Source organism: Triticum aestivum, chromosome 3B (genome assembly GCF_018294505.1).
Source record: "Triticum aestivum cultivar Chinese Spring chromosome 3B, IWGSC CS RefSeq v2.1, whole genome shotgun sequence".
NCBI lineage: Eukaryota > Viridiplantae > Streptophyta > Magnoliopsida > Poales > Poaceae > Triticum > Triticum aestivum.
In genome coordinates, this window is record NC_057801.1 from 480,579,691 (window position 1) to 480,600,569 (window position 20,879).

The following is a 20,879-nucleotide window of genomic DNA, read 5'->3' on the forward strand; positions in this document are numbered from 1 at the left end:
TATATATGCTACTATGGCCCTGTTTGGTTCATAAGTCCTAGGACTTTCTATAGTCCCAACTAAAAAGTCCCTAGTCCCTAAAAAGTGCCTCCTTGTTTGTTTCCAGGGACTAAAAGTCCCTAGTCCCTCCATACAGGTTATTAAATGACCATGTTACCCCTAGTATATAGAAAAATAACAACCAAACAACACCATGGGGCGGCGGGGAATGGGTGCAGGGAGGGGCATTGTTGGAGAAGTCCGAAAAAAGACTCTCCTTGAGAGTCTTCTTCATTTAGTCCCAAAAAACAACTTTTAGTCCCTAGTAGTCCCTCTCGTTTGGTTAAAAAGTCTCTAAGAGGGAGTTTTTCTAGTCCCTACACCAAAAATTACCTAGAAACAAACACCCCCCTATGTGTCATGCATGATACTAATATATGATCGATACTCCCTCCATCCGGGTTTATTAGGCCTAAAGACAACTTCTCTTAGACCAAGACACATAGTAATTTGCTCACATTAATTATTCCATTACACTCCCAATGCACTCTGTCACATGCATGCAACCAATGAAAAAGCATGCATGAAGCATATTAATTTTCCAACCATGGCACCAACAACAATGGCTTTCAATGCAACCAATGAAATGGTTGCATGCATGCACCTTTCCATAGCGGGGCCTTATAAAAAGGGACATGCATGCTTGTGTTGTTGAGAGGCCCAATAAACCCGGACGGAGGGAGTACTGGCTAGCTACCTCTGTAATGCATGCATAGTATCATAAGTTAGACTACGTATACCCACAGTGGGAGTAACATAGGTAGTAACATCACACATATCAAGATAAAATAGATGAAGTGGCAAGCAATAAATGAAGAAAGAGAGGCATGTGGTAACATAGCTAGTTACTAATTAAGACTAGCCACAGTGCATAGTAACATACACATATCCCTAGACTACGTTACTACCTTCATAGTGGGTAGTAACATAAGTGTGGTGTCATGCATGTAAAGCTTCATTTATTAGGTTATAGACTCATAGTGCATTGAGACATGTGATGTTACGGTAACTAGCTAAGCTACTCAAATTACCTCTCCTCATTAACTCATTGCCACATAAGCATATTTGCTTAGTTGGACTTGATGTTACTATTGAAGTTACTCCCATTGTGGCTAGTGTAATAGTATGAGTAACATCACACATATCAAGGCAAGATGAGTCTATAGCAATAAATGAAGTGTTGCGCATGTTACCACACATATGTTACTCCCCACTATAGAGGTAGTAACATGGGCATGTTACACTACCCATTGTGGCTAGTCTTAGTATCTTAGGTTGCCTTATTAATTGCCACGCATGACACAAAGTAGTACAACATTTAATATGTGATACAGTGTATCATGATATGATACCCGCCCACACCCTCTCTTTCCTCATTTAAATGTGTGCCACATCATCCAAAAAGTCTAGTTGGCATGCATATGATGCCGCTTGATACTCCCATTACGACCAACCTTAGGGCTGGCCATAGTGGGGGTATCATAGCCAGTATCATGCACTTGAGAATAGCAAATATGATGATGCATGGCAAAGAAGCAGAAACATATATAAATACAGTCACATATATAATATAAATGTTATACTACTTTGTGTCATGCACATGGCCATAAATACGGTCATCTGTGGTATATATATACTAGCTCTATGATACTATATATATATGCACTATATAAGAAGGTACGTACGTAGTATCATACACTATAGTATATATGATACTTCCCTACTATACAAAGGCCGGCCATAGTGGTGGTATATATAAAAAACTGGAGGCGAAATGATGAACTCATGTTTTCATTCAACAAAATAATGTTGTTAGTTAATGTAAATGTTTTCAAATAGCACACGGTTCACTTACAAAAGCCGTGTGTCCACTAAACCATGGACGATGCTCCCCCTCCCACGCGCGCGATCTGAGTCATGCGTTCTGATTAGCCAGAATCCAAATCCTACGGATCATACGTCTGCACCATTGGATGCTCCCAGATCGAACGGCGATCCTCATCCCTTTCAACAACACATGTAGCTCCGATTGTGATTTTTTATGAGGTTCCTCCTCCTCCGACGACTCCTTCACCACCCGGTTATGCTGTTAGTTAATGTAAATGTTTTCAAATAGCACACAGTTCACTCACGAAAGTTGTGTGCCTACCAAACCTCGGCCGATGCCCTCCCCCTTGCTGCATGCACGATCTGAGTCCTGTGTTTTGATTGGCCAGAACCAAACCCCACGGATCGTACGTCTGCACCATTGGATGCTCCCAGATCGAACGGCAATCCTCATCCCTTTCGACAGGAAATGTCGTCCGCCAAGGAATTGATTTATGTGCCAAAATGCACGGTAAATGCCAAAAAATGTCTTACATATAACACACGAGACCTGAAATGTGCCAGCAAATCAAACCCGTGGTATAATGGTGATTGCTTAACATGGGAAAAATTTAGAGGCAAAACGATGAACTCACGTCTTCATTTCAAACGAAATTTTTCTCTTTGTGCACACGAGCGCTTAGAGGCAACCGTTTGCATAGGTCTTTCCACGTGGCGACCGGGGATATTTCCACCCTTTTCACCTAGGCCTCCAAAACCCCCGCACGGCCCGCCCGCGCTTCACTTAACTAGTCCACCCAATCTCCATCACCAGCTCCCCCTCCCGCAGATCCACATCAGAACCCTCTCCGGCGCCCGCGTGCTCATCCCGGCCATGTGCCCGCTCTTCGGCGCCAAGCCTACCTCCACTGTCGTTCCCAACACGCGGCTGCCAGCGCCTCACCGTCTTCGTTTGCTCGCCAGCCACCCTCAAGCATATCGATGCTGTAATCCTCGCCTTTCCTATCGTCTGGCCAGGTTTGCATTAAGAAGCCTGCTAGTTATTGCTCTCCATCGCGGTGAGGCATATTTCCTAGCAATCCGTCTTCCTATTTTGTTCCGTATGTTCCCAAATTTGCTATAAAATAACGGAGAGCGTATATATCTTAATTATCTACCTTCCTAAATAGTACATATAAGCTGTATTTGTTCCAATAAGTTACTACCAATTTACAGATTGCAGGTTCCCGAGTCACACAAACTTAACAAATTAGCCATATATTTTCTAAATTATTGCATGACATGTTTAGAAAGCTTGATACCAAGTTGTTAGTTTTATGCTTATCCTCCTTTCCTGAGTTTCGCATGTGTTCTCTGTAGATGTCGAATAGTAGCGAGAAAACTCATGCTTCAGGCGATGTATCTTCATCTGATTCCGACAACCCTATGTCTTCAGAAGATGGTCAGGGATCAAGTAATCTTGAACACGATAGAGCTGCATCAATTACCCTTCCGGTCAGGACACGGAGGTACGCTCCAAGGAAGCCCACACACCAGCCTAAAGGTGTATATGAAGTAACTGAGATCGATATAAAGTCTTGGGCTCCTACTAAACCAGATAAAGCACGCACGAGGTTCAGGAGTGTGTGTGGATTTCTTGGCAGGGCAAGGCTCAACATAAATCTGCCGGGGTTTCGGAAGGCTGACACAGAAACACGGCGACGGATAGTCCGGGAGATCGTGGATCACATCAATGTTCCAGAGCAGTGGAGAATGCAGGTGGAACACGCTACACTGAAGAAGGCTAGGGATGCTTGGACAAACTAGAAGCACGTGATGTACAAGAAGTACTTGAGTGAAGGCAAGGACCCAATCCCCGCATACCCCCAAATTACAAAGGCAGACTGGGCAGAATTCAAAAGGGTCAGGGCAACTAAAGAGTTTGCTGAGAAGAGTTTCAAGCAATCAGAACTTCAGAAGAAGAAAACACACCCCCACCGTATGGGTGTGGCAGGATACTATGGCATGAAACCGATATGGGACCAGGAGGACAAAGAAGCAGTAGCGGCAGGTGGGGAACCGGCCTTTAGTGAAATCAGGGGCGAATGCGCCAGAGACTACTTGTAGGCACGTGCAATGAAGCGTGATGATAGAACTTATTACTTTAAAAAATCACATGACAAAAAACTGTATCAAGTGATGGTTGAGGCTTCCAAGATCCCTAGAAGGTTCTACAGGAACTCAGTGCCATGTAACATTCTGTCCATTGCTCTGGAAACAAAAGATCCTCCTGGCTATGAAAGGGGTATAGGTGTTAATGTCCCGCACAACAGGGCTTTCACACTCAGCAAAGAAGAGAGGCTCAGCATGAAAAAGCGAAGAGTGAAATCTATAAGAATGAATTGTATGAAAGGTTGAGGAAGGAAATGTATCCGACTGTTCAAAAGGATGTTGAGCAGTCAATGATTATTGGGAAGACTGTAACACTAACAGATAGCTAGCAGATGGGAGGGGAGGCGGGCATGGAGGATGCTGCTTATTGCATGACAACAAAACACAAGAGTAATTGTGCATCAGCTGACCCCAGCGACACTAAGACTGCAGTTGCTCGTGATGATGCTATATCTGATCTATCTGGAATGAAAGACAGACTGAAGGGCATGCTTACACATTTTGAAGGTACATTAAAATGTGCAACAACCTGGGTTTGCCCACCCTTCTTGGAAGAGGGCCTCTTGTTGGAAAATGTGCCATTGAAGCCGGGCTGTGTGAAGTGCTACGTGACTGAAGTAAAGCCTGGATTCAATGAATTTTCCCTCAAGAATGTCCTAGGAGACCTTCATGAGCAAAGGACCTTGGGAGAAACACTGTTACATCACATCCAGTGTCCACGAAAGGAAATAGAGTTCATCAATGAGATCCCTGAAGCCCCGCCAAGAGAAACCAATGTCGCCCCTCAACCGGTGACTCTCTCCTTGCCATAGCAGCTCTCGCGTGCTTCCCCAAAGAACCTAATACTCGTAATCTGACGGCTGATGCATCAACTTGTGATCAGCCGGACCGACTTTGTGGCGTACATGCCATGTCATCCTCCGCCCCAAAGCAACCAGTGGCAAGGCCTACAACTGCTGAAGACACACCACCGGTTCAGATGCCAGCCGCTGAAGTAGTAGGGGGAGACCCAGCTGCAGCACATGCTCAGTGGACAAACCTGGTGGAACGGACTGCTAAGCAGTATGATGCTTCGGAACTACCTACTAAGCAGTCTGTAGGTCCAGAACCAACTGCTCATCTGTTCGTCGGTCAGCAGTCGCGTGATCAGCATACCAACGCGTTAGCACTTCCTGCTCAGCAAACCAACGCGTTGGCACGACCTCCTCAGCACACCTTCAAGTTTGCACCACCTGCGTAGAAACCAGAGTTAGCTTCAATGCATGGTCAGCAGTCCCATGCCTCTGCTCCTACATCCCAGCAGGCTGTCACAGCAGCACCACCAGCTCAGCGGTCCGGCAAAGATAAACCATCTTCTAAGCAGCCCGTCAAAGCTTCATCGGCTCGGCAGTCTACCTTGCAGGCAACCAGACATTCTGCCAGAAATGCTTCAAGTACCAAGAAGGAAGTGGCCAAAAAGCCTACACCCGTGACAAAGCGCGGCGGGAGAGTGAAGAACAAAGAGAACGATTGCCTCTTGCTTAAAGCACTCATCGCCCAGAACCAAATTAACAGCAGGTTGTTCAAATCGGGGAGTAATATTATTTCTGACGAGATGGATGGTGAAGAAGTAGAATTGGCGCTTGCTAAAAGTAAAGCAGATGTACTTGAAGTACGCAATTACGTGCATTGCCAGTCATTTCTTGTTGGCGAATACTTTGATGAGTGCAGCTCCAGTTGCCGCAAGTTACATGAATATTGCATGGATCAAATGTCAACAGGTCTTCATGGTTTGCTAGTCCACTTCAACAGAGATCATTTCCGACAAAATGCTGGTTCATTCGATGTGAGTTTCGAGGACTTACATCTCTTCTTAAACTTTAACAAGCTTGATGCCACTCTTGTTAGATGCCTGATTTTGTAAGTACTGAACAAACTCTGGTCAACTTCTCCATACAAGGCTGTAAATGATAAACATCTAACTGCAGTTTATTCCTCTAAGGGGATTGAACGTGCAGAGAAGAAAAAGGGAGAGTGTGTATTTCATAGATCCTGCATTAGCAAATGGCACAACATTACATGGTATGGACGAACGGGACTGGGCCATTAACACGGTCGTCCATATCTTCGGAAACATGTCCCATGCAGAATCATTTCTCTGGCCATATCATGAAAGGTGAGTCAAGTAAACAATCACGCATACACTGATTGTCTTTTAGATTTCGACATAATTTGTAAGTTCATGGCTTTCTTAATATGTAGCCATCACTAGATATTGGTATTCATTGTTCCAAACAAGAACACAGTTTACTACATCGATTCTCTCAGCGAGTCAACAAACGCTCAGGATCTAACGCATCTTAAGCAATTCATTGATAGGTATTGAATTCTATGATGTTGAAATTAATTTGCATTCATATCTGGTTCAATAACTGATGTTGTCAAAATTCATCTTCATATGCAGTGTGCTCGCATTGTGGAAAGCTAAACCAGGGAACCTGTTCAAGAGGGAACTACTTCTGCAGGATGAGATCATTTCTCCGGTAACACACGAAATCCGTTATTTTCGAAAAATTTATCCAATAGTCTGCAAATACCTTTTCTTACGCTAGTCAAATGTTCAAGCTTCTAATTAAACCTCTTTCTATTTTTTCCAAAGAAAAAATAATACATCTAACACCGGTTAGGTTGATCCTAACAGGACAATACATGACTAATTCTGTACAAAAAATTTCAGTGTCCTCAGCAAGAATCAGGGACCAACCTTTGTGGATACTATGTTTGCAGACACATGATCTCCATCTGCAAATCTGTTGATAGTTGTGATGATCCTTGCGGATTAGTAGCAGTAAGTCTATCTTAATTAATCTCTTCTACTCCACTCATATGGCACATTCTGATCTTAAATACTGCAGCTCATCTTAGAACCGAGGACCCCTGAACCGCTCCCGGCTAGTAAATTGCTGATGGTTCGGAGATTTATCAGTGACTTCTTACTGAATCACTACATCAATCCCACTGGTGGCAATGAAGATTTCAGCATATGTTCTCCTAAAACATTGAGTAAGAGTTACCGTTAAACATATACGCATGGATCCATTGCTTTCCATCTGATGAGGTGTTTGTATTTCGTACACTATGATTAATTATGTAATGCATATATGTGTGGACAAATCATTGGAATTTAGCTACCATATGTTCAATTGAAATTGTTGTGAAATCTGATGAATGTTCTTCATGTGGACACTATTTGTTCAATTGAATATTGTGGCGAATTTGTTTTTTGCGTGCCGATTCAAAAAGGGATATTCTTGTTTATTTGTTCAATTGAATATTGTGGCCAATTTGATTTATGCGTGCCGATTCAAAATGGGATATTTTTTTTATTTGTTCAATTGAATATTGTGGCGAATTTGCTTTTTGCATGCCGATTCAAAATGGGATAGTTTTGTTTTAACCTGGCAATTCCTCCGCACATCGTTCAACTAAATGAGTGTGTGCGATCCACAACAGAAAACATACGTCAATCATAGCGGAACCGTCGGTGATACACAACAGATCACAAACGATTTGCAGCGCTACTACATGTGCGTAGGCTCTTTAGAACCGTTTGTGATATCAAGTAATCGCACACGGGAGATCGGAGTAGACCGTGTCCAATGTAAAATACAATCCCAGTCGTAATATTTTCAGGAAACGTGTGGGATCCCAAACGAAAAGCACACGTCACTCTAGCCACAATCGTCGGTGATACACAACAAATCACAAATTGTCTGCAGCACTTGTATGTGTGCGAAGGGGCTCCTGAACCGTTTGTGATTGAACCTTATCACTGATGGTAAATGTTGGGAGAATGTGTGCGATGGAGTCTTGCATGGCAGACGGCTTCTGCGGAAAACTCGTGTGTGATAGGGCACATGTCGCACACAGTCCATATGTTGGCCCGTGTCCCTTGCATAGTGTTTCCCAAACGGTTTACGACACACCGTTTGGTTTCACCGCGTCATTAGAAATGTTTAATCATTGATCCTACACGTGCGAAATAATTTAGTGTGTGCTGCATCACACATGATTACGTTTTGCAAGGCCTCTAGATCATGGCTCCCTATCCCCGACGGTTTCTGGGTCATGTGGGAAGGACCCCCTATCGCCCACACTCACTTGGCGACGATTCGAAATGCCGTCGTGGAAAGTGGATTTAAACCGTTTGTATAGCACCGACACGTACCAGTGTCTACTTGTCTCAGATGTGATGCCTACATACATGGTCATTGCCTTGGATATCGTCAGAACTATGCGCTTTTCTATCAATTACCCAATTTTAATTTGTTTACCCACCGTATGCTTTTATCAGGAGATAAGCCTCTAGTCAAACCCAACAATACCTTTCTGCAATTTATTTACTTTTTATTTTACTTTGTGTTTATCTATCTATAACTATCAAATTTGATCCTTGCAAGTAACTGTTGAAGCGACTGACAACCCCTTTATCGCGTTGGGTGCAGGTATTTGTTTGTTTGTGCAAGTACAACTATTGGAGACTTGTGTGTTCCTCCTACTGGATTGATACCTTGGTTCTTAATTGAGGGAAATACTTATCTCTACTTTGCTGCATCACCCTTTCCTATTCAAGGGAAAAACCAACGCAAGCTCAAGAAGTAGCAAATACCATTCAACACAAATACCCATCGTTGATCAAATGCCTGCGCTTTGCTCATATTGATCTTTGATAAGTTACTGCTGCTCCCGCTGTTGCAATCACTACAAAACTGCTAGTGTTACTGTTACCGCCATTATCAAACTATCATACTACTGTGCTACTAAATACTTTGTTGCAGAAATATTTGTTTTCCACGTGTGGTTGAATTGACAAATCAACTGCTAAGTCTCGTACCGCAAAATGGTCGAAATGGGGTCCTATAGATCCAGCGCCAACCACCTACGACCTCCACGGGGCCTGATACGTCTCCAATGTATCTATAGTTTTTGATTGTTTCATGTTGTTATATTATCAATCTTGGATGTTTTATATTCATTTACTAGCAACTTTATATCATTTTTTGGGACTAACCTATTGACAAAGTGCCCAGTGCCAGTTGTTGTTTTTTGCTTGTTTTTTACTTCACAGAATATCAATTCCAAAGGGAGTCCAAATGCCACAAAAAAATTGGAGAATTTTTTCTGCCCAGCCCATGAGGCCGAAGAAGTGCATCGGAGGGGTCCTGTCCCACAAGGCACCGGGGCGCGCCAGGGCCCCCAGGCGTGCCCTGGTAGGTAGTGGAACCCACAGGCACCCCTCCACCAACCTCTGCCTTTATAAATACTCTAAAATCCCAAAAACCCTAGGGGATTCGAGAGAGAACAGTTTCCGCTGCAGTAAGTTCCAGAACCACGAGACCCAACCTAGAGGCCTTTTTCGGCAATCTGCCGGAGGTGTCAATGATCACGGAGGGGTTCTTCATCATCCTTGTTGCCCCTTCTATGATGCGTGAGTAGTTTACCATAGACCTACGGGTCCGTAGCTAGTAGCTAGATGGCTTCTTCTCTCTTTTTGATCTACAATGCAATGTTCTCCTCAATGTTCTTGGAGATCTATTTGATATAATGACTTTTTGCAGTGTGTTTGTTGGGATCCGATGAATTGTGGGTTTATGATTAGTTCTATCCATGAATATTATTTGAGTCTTTGTTGAACTCTTTTATGCATGATTGTTATTGAAGTAAATATGCCCTAGAGGTAATAATAAAGTTGTTATTTTATATTTCCTTATAGCATGATAAATGTTTGTTATTCATGCTAGAATTGTATTAACCGGAAACATGATACATGTTTGGATACATAGACAAAACACTGTGTCCCTACAAAGCCTCTACTAGACTAGATCGTTAATCAAAGATGGTTAAGTTTCATAACCATAGACATGTGTTGTCATTTGATGAACGGGATCACATCATTAGGAGAATGATGTGATGGACAAGACCCATCCATTAGCTTAGCATAATGATTGTTCAGTTTTGCTGTTGTAGCTTTCTTCACGTCATATACATATTCCTTTGACTATGAGATTATGCAACTCCCAGATACCGGAGGAATGCCTTGTGTGGTATCAAACGTCACAACATAACTGGGTGATTATAAAGATGCTCTACAAGTATTTCCAAATCTGTTTGTTGGGTTGGCATAGATCGAGATTAGGATTTGTCAGTCCGAGTATCGGAGAGGTATCTCTGGGCCCTCTCGATAATGTACATCATAATAAGCCTTGCAAGCAATGTGACTAATGAGTTAGTTACGGGATGATGCATTACGGAACGAGTAAAGAGACTTGCCAGTAACGAGATTGAACTAGGAATGAGGATACCGATGGTCGAATCTCGGGAAAGTAACATACCGATGACAAAGGGAATAATGTATGTTGTTATATGGTTTGACTGATAAAGATCTTCATAGAATATGTAGGAACCAATATGAGCATCCATGTTCCGCTATTGGTTATTGACCGGAGATGTGTCTCGGGCATGTCTACATAGTTCTTGAACCCGTAGGGTCCGCATGCTTAACGGTCGATGATGATTTGTATTATGAGTTATGTGTTTTGGTGACCGAAGTTTGTTCGGAGACCCGGATGAGATCATGGACATGACGAGGAGTCTCAAAATGGTCGAGAGGTAAAGATTGTGGAAGGTTATATATGGACATCGGAATGGTTCCGAAGAGGTTCAGGGATTTTTCAGTGTACGGGGAGGTTACTGGAACCCCCCAGGAAAGTAAATGGGCGTCATGGGCATAGTGGAGAATAGGAGGCAGGCCATGGGGGGTGCGGCCCCCTTTCCTTCTCCCTCTCCTCCTCTTTCCCCCTTTCCCCTCTCTGTTGGAAGGAAGGGGGCGAATCCTACTAGGAGAGGAGTCCTAGTAGGACTCCCCCCATGGCGCGCCACCCCTAGGGCCGGCCACCTCCTCCTACCCTCCTTTATATACAGGGGCGAGGGGCACCCGAAAGGCACATCAATTGTTCTCTCAGCCGTGCGGTCCCCCCTCCATAGTTTACGCCTCCGGTCATAGCGTCGTAGTGCTTAGGCAAAGCCCTGCATGGATCACATTACCATCACCGTCACCATGCCGTTGTGCTGACGGAACTCCCGCTCATCCCTCTGCTGGATCAGGAGTTCGAGGGACATCATCGAGCTGAACGTGCGCTGAACATGGAGGTGCCGTACGTTCGGTACTAAGATTGGTTGGATCGTGAAGACGTTCGACTACATCAACCGCGTTAACATAACGCTTCCGCTTTTGATCTATGAGGGTACGTGGACACACTCTCCCCCTCTCATTGCCATGCATCTCCTAGATAGATCTTGCGTGATCGTAGGATTTTTTTTGAAATTGCATGCTATGTTCCGCAACAGTGGCATCCGAGCCAGGTCTATGCGTACATGATATGCACGAGTAGAACACAAAGAGTTGTGGGCGATACTTGTCATACTGCTTACCACCAACATCTTACTTTGATTCGGCGGTACTGTTCGTGAAGCGGCCTGGACCAACATTACATGACCACATTCATGAGACCGGTTCTACCGATGTGCTTCGCACACAGGTGGCTGGTGGGTGTCTATTCCTCCAACTTTAGTTGAATCGAGTTTGACTCCGGCTGGTCCTTGTTGAAGGTTAAAACAACCCACTTGAAGAAAAATCGTTGTGGTGTTGATGCGTAGGTAAGAACGGTTCTTGCTAGAAGCCCGTCGCAGCCACGTAAAACTTGCAACAACAAAATAGAGGATGTCTAACTTGTTTTTGCAGGGCATGTTGTGATGTGATATGGTCAAGGCGTGATAAGATATAAATTGTTGTATGAGATGATCTTGTTTTGTAAAAGTTATTGGCAACTGGCAGGAGCCTTATGGTTGTCTCTTTATTGTATGAAATGCAATCACCATGTAATTGCTTTACTTTATCACTAAGTGGTAGCGATAGTCATAGAAGCAATAGTTGGCGAGACGACAATGACGCTACGATGGAGATCAAGGTGTCAAGCCGGCGACGATGGAGATTATGATGGTGCTTTGGAGATGGGGATCAGAGGCACAAGATGATGATGGACATATCATGTCACATATTTTGATTGCATGTGATGTTTATCTTTTATGCATCTTATTTTTCTTAGTACGGCGGTAGCATTATAAGATGATCCCTCACTAAATTTCATGGTATAAGTGTTCTCCCTGAGTATGCACCGTTGCTATAGTTTGTCGTGCTGAGAAACCATGTGATGATCGGGTGTGATAAGCTCTACGTTCACATACAATGGGTGCAAGCCAGTTTTGCACATGCATAATACTCGGGTTAAACTTGATAAGCCTAGCATATGCAGATATGGCATCGGAACACTGAGACCCGAAAGGTCGAACGTGAATCATATAGTAGATATGATCAACACAGAGAGGTTCACCATTGAAAACTACTCCATCTCATGTGATGATCGGACATGGTTTAGTTGATATGGATCACGTGTTCATTTAGATGACTAGAGGGATGTCTATCTAAGTGGGAGTTCTTTAGTAATATGATTAATTGAACTTTAATTTATCATGAACTTGGTCCTGATAGTTTTTGCATATCTATGTTGTTGTAGATCAATGGCTCGTGCTACCGTTCCCTTGAATTTTAAAGTGTTCCTAGAGAAAGCTAAGTTGAAAGATGATGGTAGCAACTACACGGACTGGGTCCATAACTTGAGGATTATCCTCATTGTTGCACAGAAGAATTATGTCCTGGAAGCACCGCTAGGTGCAAGGCCCGCTACAGGAGCAACTCTGGACGTTCTGAACATTTGGCAGACAAAAGTTGATGACTACTTGATAGTTCAGTGTGCCATGCTTTACGGCTTATAATCGGGACATCAAACACGTTTTGAACGTCATGGAGCATATGAGATGTTCCAGGAGTTGAAATTAATATTTCGAGCAAATGCCCGAGTTGAGAGATATGAAGTCTCCAACAAGTTCTATAGCTGCAGGATGGAGGAGAATAGTTCTGTCGGTGAACACATACTCAGAATGTCTGGGTACCATAACCACTTGACTCAGCTGGGAGTTAATCTTCCTGATGATAGTGTCATTGATAGAGTTCTTCAATCACTGCCACCAAGCTACAAAGGCTTCGTGATGAACTATAATATGAAAGGGATGGAAATGACAATTCTCGAGCTCTTCGCGATGCTAAAGGCTGCGGAGGTAGAAATCAAGAAGGAGCATCAAGTGTTGATGGTTAACAAGACCACTAGTTTCAAGAAAAAGGGTAAATGGAAGAAGGGGAACTTCAAGAAGAATAGCAAGCAAGTTGCTGCTCCCGAGAAGAAGCCCAAGTCTGGACCTAAGCCAGAAACTGAGTGCTTCTACTCCAAAGAGAATGGTCACTGGAAGCGGAACTACCCCAAATACTTGGCGGATAAGAAGGATGGCAAAGTGAACAAAGGTATATTTGATATACATGTTATTGATGTGTTCTTTAGTAGTGTTCATACTAACCCCTAGGTATTTGATACCGGTTCAGTTGCTAAGATTAGTAACTCGAAATAGGAATTGCAAAATGAACAGAGACTAGTTAAGGGCGAGGTGACGCTATGTGTTGGAAGTGATTCCAAGGTTGATAAGATCACCATCGCACACTCCCTCTACCTTCGAGATTAGTGTTGGATCAAAATAAATGTCATTTGGTGTTTGCGTTGAGCATGAATATGATTGGATCATGTTTATTGTGATACGGTTATTCATTTAAGTCAGAGAATAATTGTTGTTCTGTTTACATGAATAAGACCTTCTATGGTCATACACCCAATGTAAATGGTTTATTGAATCTCGATCGTAGTGATACACATATGCATAATATTGATGCCAAAAGATGTAACATTGATAATGATAGTGCAACATATTTGTGGCACTGCCGTTTAGGTCATATTGGTGTAAAGCACATGAAGAAACTCAATACGGATAGATTTTTGGAATGACTTGATTATGAATCATTTGATACTTGCGAACCATGCCTCATAGGCAAGATGACTAAAAGTCCGTTCTCCGGAACAATGCAGCGAGCCACTGACTTATTGGAAATAATACATACCGATGTATGCGGTCCGATGGGTGTTGAGGCGTGCGGCGGGTATCATTATTTTCTTACCTTCACACATGATTTGAGCAGATATGGGTATATCTACTTGATGAAACACAAGTCTGAATCATTTGAAAAGTTCAAAGAATTTCAGAGTCATGTGGACAATCATCGTAACAAGAAAATAAAGTTTCTACAATCTGATCGTGGAGGCGAATATTTGAGTTATGAGTTTGGCCTTCATTTAAAACAATGTGGAATAGTTTCACAACTCACGCCACCTGGAACAACATAGTGTAATGGTGTGTCCGAACGTTGTAACCGTACTTTATTAGATATGGTGCGATCTATGATGTCTCTTACCGATTTACCACTATCGTTTTGGAGTTATGCATTAGAGACAGCTGCATTCACGTTAAATAGGGCACCGTGTAAGTCCGTTGAGACGACACTGTATGAACTGTGGTTTGGCAAGAATCCTAAGCTGACATTTCTTAAAGTTCGGGGTTGCGATGCGTATGTGAAAAATCTTCAGCCTGATAAGCTCGAACCCAAATCGCAGAAGTGCGTCTTCATAGGATACCCAAAATAAATTGTTGGGTGCACCTTCTATCACAGATCTGAAGGCAAGATCTTTGTTGCTAAGAATGGATCCATTCTAGAGAAGGAGTTTCTCTCGAAAGAAGTGAGTGGGAGGAAAGTAGAACTTGATGAGGTAATTGTACCTTCTCTCGAATTGGAAAGTAGCTCATCACAGAAATTAGTTCCAGTGATTCCTACACCAATTAGAGAGGAAGCTAATGATGATGATCATGAAACTTCAGATCAAGTTACTACCGAACCTCATAGGTAAACTAGAGTATGGTCCGCACGAGAGTGCTACGGTAATCCTGTTCTGGAAGTCCTGTTACTAGACCATGATGAACCTATGAACTATGAGGAAGCAATGATGAGCCCAGATTCCGATAAATGGCTTGAGGCCATGAAATCTGAGATAGGATCCATGTATGAGAAGAAAGTATGGACTTTGATTGACTTGCCCGATGATCGGTGAGCCATTGAGAATAAATGGATTTTCAAGAGGAAGACGAACGCTGATAGTAGTGTTACTATCTACAAAGCTCGAATTGTCGCAAAAGGTTTTTGACAAGTTCAAGATGTTGACTACGATGAGATTTTCTCACTTGTATCGATGCTTAAAGTCTGTCTGAATCATGTTAGCAATTGCCGCATTTCATAAAATCTGGCAAATGGATGTCAAAACTGCATTCCTTAATGGATTTATTAAAGAACAGTTGTATATGATGCAACCAGAAGGTTTTCTCGGTACTAAACATGCTAACAAAATGTGCAAGCTCCAGTGATCCATCTATGTATTGGTGCAAGAATCTCGGAGTTGGAATATACGCTTCAATAAGTTGATCAAAGCATATAGTTTTATACATACTTGCGGTGAAGCCTGTATTTACAAGAAAGTGAGCGGGAGCACTACAGCCTTTTTGATAAGTATATGTGAATGAAATATTGTTGAACAGAAATGATGTAGAATTTTCTAGAAAGCATAAAGGAGAGTTTGAAAGGAATTTTTCGAAGAAAGACCTTGGTGAAGCTACTTACATATTGGGCATCAAGATCTATAAAGATAGATCAAGACGCTTGATAATACTTTCGATGAGTACATACCTTGATAAGATTTTGAAGGAGTTCAAAATGGATGAGTCGAAGAAGGAGGTCTTGCCTGAGTTGTAAGATATGAAGTTGAGTAAGACTCAAAACCCGACCACGACAGAAGATAGAGAGAGAATGAAAGTTATTACCTATGCCTCAACCATAGGTCCTATAAAGTATGTCATGTTGTATACCAGACCTATTGTGTACCTTGCCATGAGTTTGGCAAAGGGGTACAATAGTGATCTGGGAGTGGATCACTAGACAGTGATACGTCTCCAACGTATCTATAATTTTTGATTGCTCCATGCTACTTCATCTATTGTTTTGGACTATAATGGGCTTTATTTTCCACTTTTATATTATTTTTGGGACTAACCTAGTAACCGGAGGCCCAGCCCAGAATTGTTGTTTTTTTTCCTTTTTCAGTATTTCGAAGAAACAGAATATCAAACGGAGTCCAAACGGAATGAAACCTTCGGGAACGTGATCTTCTCACCGAACGTGATCCAGAAGACTTGGACCCTACTCCAAGAAGCGCCAGAGGTGGTCACGAGGGTGGAAGGCGCGCCCCCCCTGGGCGCGCCCCCTACCTCGTGGGCCCCCTGACGCTCCACCGACGTACTCCTTCCTCCTATATATACCTACGTACCCCCAATAGACCAGAGACGGAGCCAAAAACCTAATTCCACCATCGTACCTTCCTGTATCCACGAGATCCCATCTTGGGGCCTGTTCCGGAGCTCCGCCGGAGAGGGCATCTACCACAGAGGGCTTCTACATCAACACCATAGCCCTTCCGATGAAGTGTGAGTAGTTTACTTCAGACCTTCGGGTCCATAGCTAGTAGCTAGATGGCTTCTTCTCTCTTTTTGGATCTCAATACAATGTTCTCCCCCTCTCTCGTGGAGATCTATTCGATGTAATCTTCTTTTTGCAGTGTGTTTGTTGAGACCGATGAATTGTGGGTTTATGATCCAGCTTATCTATGAATAATATTTGAATCTTCTCTGAATTCTTTTTGTATGATTGAGTTATCTTTGCAAGTCTATTAGAATTATCCGTTTGGTTTGGCCAACTAGATTGGTAGTTCTTGCAATGGGAGAAGTGCATGGCTTTGGGTTCAATCTTGCGGTGTCCTTACCTAGTGACAGAAAGGGTTGCAAGGCACGTATTGTATTGTTGCCATCGAGGATAACAAGATGGGGTATTTATCATATTGCATGAATTTATTCCTCTACATCATGTCATCTTGCTTAAGGCGTTACTCTGTTTTTAACTTAATACTCTAGATGCATGCTGGATAGCGGTCGATGAGTGGAGTAATAGTAGTAGATGCAGAATCGTTTCGGTCTACTTGTCTCGCACGTGATGCATATATACATGATCATACCTAGATAACCTCATAACTATGCTCAATTTTGTCAATTGCTCAATAGTAATTTGTTCACCCACCGTAGAATACTTATGCTCTTGAGAGAAGCCACTAGTGAAACCTATGGCCCCCGGGTCTATTCTCATCATATCAATCTCCATCACTTTATTTACTTGCTTTGCCTTTACTTTCTACTTTGCATCTTTATACCAAAAATATTATCTCTATCAGATCTCACTCTCGTAAGTGACCGTGAAGGGATTGACAACCCCTAATCGCGTTGGTTGCGAGTAGCTATCATTTTGTGCAGGTACGAGGGACTTGCGCGTGACCTCCTACTGGATTGATACCTTGGTTCTCAAAAACTGAGGGAAATACTTACGCTACTGTGCTGCATCATCCTCTCCTCTTCGGGGAAAACCAACGCAAGCTCTAGACGTAGCAAGAAGGATTTTTGGCACCGTTGCCGGGGAGGCTTACGCAAAAGTCAACATACCAAGTACCCATAACAATCCCTATCTCTCGCATTACATTATTTGCCATTTGCCTCTCGTTTTCCTCTCCCCCACTTCACCCTTGCCGTTTTATTCGCCCTCTCTTTCCCAATCTTCTCATCTCTTTCCGTTGCCTTTTCCTCGTCCTTTTGTTTGCTCGTGTGTTAGTTTGCTTGCTTGTCGTGATGGCTGAAGATGCTACCAAATTGTGTGACTTCACCAATACCAATAATAATGATTTCCTTAGCACTCCGATTGCTCCTCTTGCCAATACTGAATCTTGTGAAATCAATAATGCTTTGTTGAATCTTGTTATGAAAGATCAATTCGCCGGCCTTCCTAGTGAAGATGCCGCTACTCATCTGAATAACTTCGTTGATTTATGTGATATGCAAAAGAAAAAGATGTCGATAATGATGTCGTTAAATTGAAGCTATTTCCTTTTTCGCTTAGAGATCGTGCTAAAGCGTGGTTTTCATCTTTGCCTAAAAATAGTATTGATTCTTGGAACAAGTGCAAAGATGCTTTTATCTCTAAGTATTTTCCTCCTGCTAAGATTATCTCTCTTAGAAACGATATTATGAATTTTAAGCAACTTGATCATGAACATGTTGCACAAGCTTGGGAGAGAATGAAATTAATGCAACGTAATTGTCCTACTCATGGTTTGAACTTGTGGATGATTATACAATTTTTTTATGCTGGATTGAATTTTGCTTCTAGAAATCTTTTAGATTCGGCCGCGGGAGGCACTTTTATGGAAATCACTTTAGGAGATGCTACTAACGTCCTAGATAATATTATGGTTAATTATTCTCAATGGCATACTGAAAGATCTACTAATAAAAAGGTGCATGCTATAGAAGAAATCAATGTTTTGAGTGAAAAGATGGATGCACTTAGGAATTTATTTGCTAAGAGTGTTTCTTCAGATCCCAATAATATGCCTTTATATACTTTGCTTGAGAATAATAATGAATCTATGGATGTGAATTTTATTGGTAGGAATAGTTTTGGTAACAACGCGTATAGAGGGAATTTTAATTCTAGGCCTTATCCTAGTAATCCTTCTAATAATTATGGAAATTCCTACAACAACTCTTATGGAAATTTTAATAAGATGCCCTCTGAATTTGAGAAGAGTGTTAAAGAGTTTATGAATTCACAAAAGAATTTTAATGCTTTGCTTGAAGAGAAATTGCTTAAAGTTGATGATTTGGCTAGGAACGTTGATAGAATTTCTCTCGAGATTGATTCTTTAAAGCTTAGATCTATTCCTCCTAAGCATGATATCAATGAGTCTCTCAAAGCCATGAGAATTTCCATTGATGAGTGCAAAGAAAGAACTGCTAGGATGCGTGCTTCCAAAGATGCCTTTATTAAAGCGTGTTCTTCTAATTCCTATGAAAATCAAGATGAAGATCTAAAAGTTATTGATGTGTCCCCTATCAAATCTTTGTTTTGCAATATGAATCTTGATGAAACTGAATATGATCTTCCTTTACCTAGAAGGCGTTCTAAGAATTCTGAGTTTTTGGATCTTGATAATGAAATTGATAAAAGTGGGATTGAAAGAAATAAAAATCAAGATATTGCTAAACCCACTATTTTGGATCTCAAGGAATTTAATTATGAAAATTGCTATTTGATTGATTGTATTTCCTTTTTGCAATCCGTGCTAAATTCTCCTCATGCTTATAGTCAAAATAAGGCTTTTACCGAACACATTGTTGATGCCTTAATGCAATCTTATGAAGAAAAGCTTGAGTTGAAAGTTTCTATCCATAGGAAACTCAATGATGAGTAGGAAACTACCATTAAAATTAAAATTAAAAATTATGAGTTTCATGCTTTATGTGATTTGGGTGCTAGTGTCTCTACTATTCCCAAAAGTTTATGCGATTTGCTAGATTTCCGTGATTTGATGATTGCTCTCTAAACTTGCATCTTGCGGATTCCACTATTAAAAAACCTATGGGAAGAATTAATGATGTGCTCATTGTTGCAAATAGGAATTATGTGCCCGTAGATTTTATCGTTCTTGATATAGATTGCAATCCCTCATATCCTATTATTCTTGGTAGACCTTTCCTTAGAATGATTGGTGCAATTATTGATATGATGGAAGGGAATATTAGATTCCAATTTCCCTTAAAGAAGGGTATGGAACACTTCCCTAGAAATAAACTAAAATGACCATATGAATCTATTATGAGAGCCACTTATGGATTGCCTACCAAAGATGGCAATACCTAGATCTATCCTTGCTTTTATGCCTAGCTAGGGGCGTTAAACGATAGCGCTTGTTGGGAGGCAACCCAATTTTATTTTGTGTTTTTTGTTTTTGCTTCTTTTTAGGAATAAATAATCCATCTACCTTCTGTTTGGATGTGGTTTTATGTTTTAATTAGTGTTTGTGCCAAGTAGGACCTATAGGATAACCTACGATGATAGTTGATTTGATTCTGCTGAAAAACAGAAACTTTGCATGCACGAATTTAGTTATATGATAAATCACAGGAACGTGCGTTTTCATTTATTCTTTTTTCTGCTGATCAATAAACAAATTTTCCAGGACTTCCTATTTTTGTATAATTTTTAGAGTTCCAGAAGTTTGCGTTAGTTACAGATTGCTACAGACTGTTCTGTTTTTGACAGACTCTGTTTTTCGTGTGTTGTTTGCTTATTTTGATGAATCTATGGCTAGTAAATTAGTTTATAAACCATGGAGAAGTTGGAATACAGTAGGTTTAACACCAATATAAATAAAGAATGAGTTCATTACAGTACCTTGAAGTAGTCTTTTGTTTTCTTTCTCTAACGGAGCTCACGAGATTTCTGTTGAGTTTTGTGTTGTGAAGTTTTCAAGTTTTGGATGAATTCTTTTGATGGATTATGGAACAAGGAGTGGCAAGAGCATAAGCTTGGGGATGGACATGGCACCCCCAATATAATCCAAGGACAGCAAAAAGTCAAAGCTTGGGGATGCCCCGGAAAACATCACCTCTTTTGTCCACATCCATCGGTAATTTACTTGGAGCTATATTTTTATTCACCAACATGATATGTGTTTTGCTTGGAGCGTCTTGTATTATTTGTGTATTTGCTTGTTAGTTTACCACAATAATTCTTGCTGTACACACCTTTTGAGAGAGTCATACATGAATTGAAATTTGTTAGAATCCTCTATGTGCTTCACTTATATCTTTTGAGCTTGATAGTTTTGCTCATAGTGCTA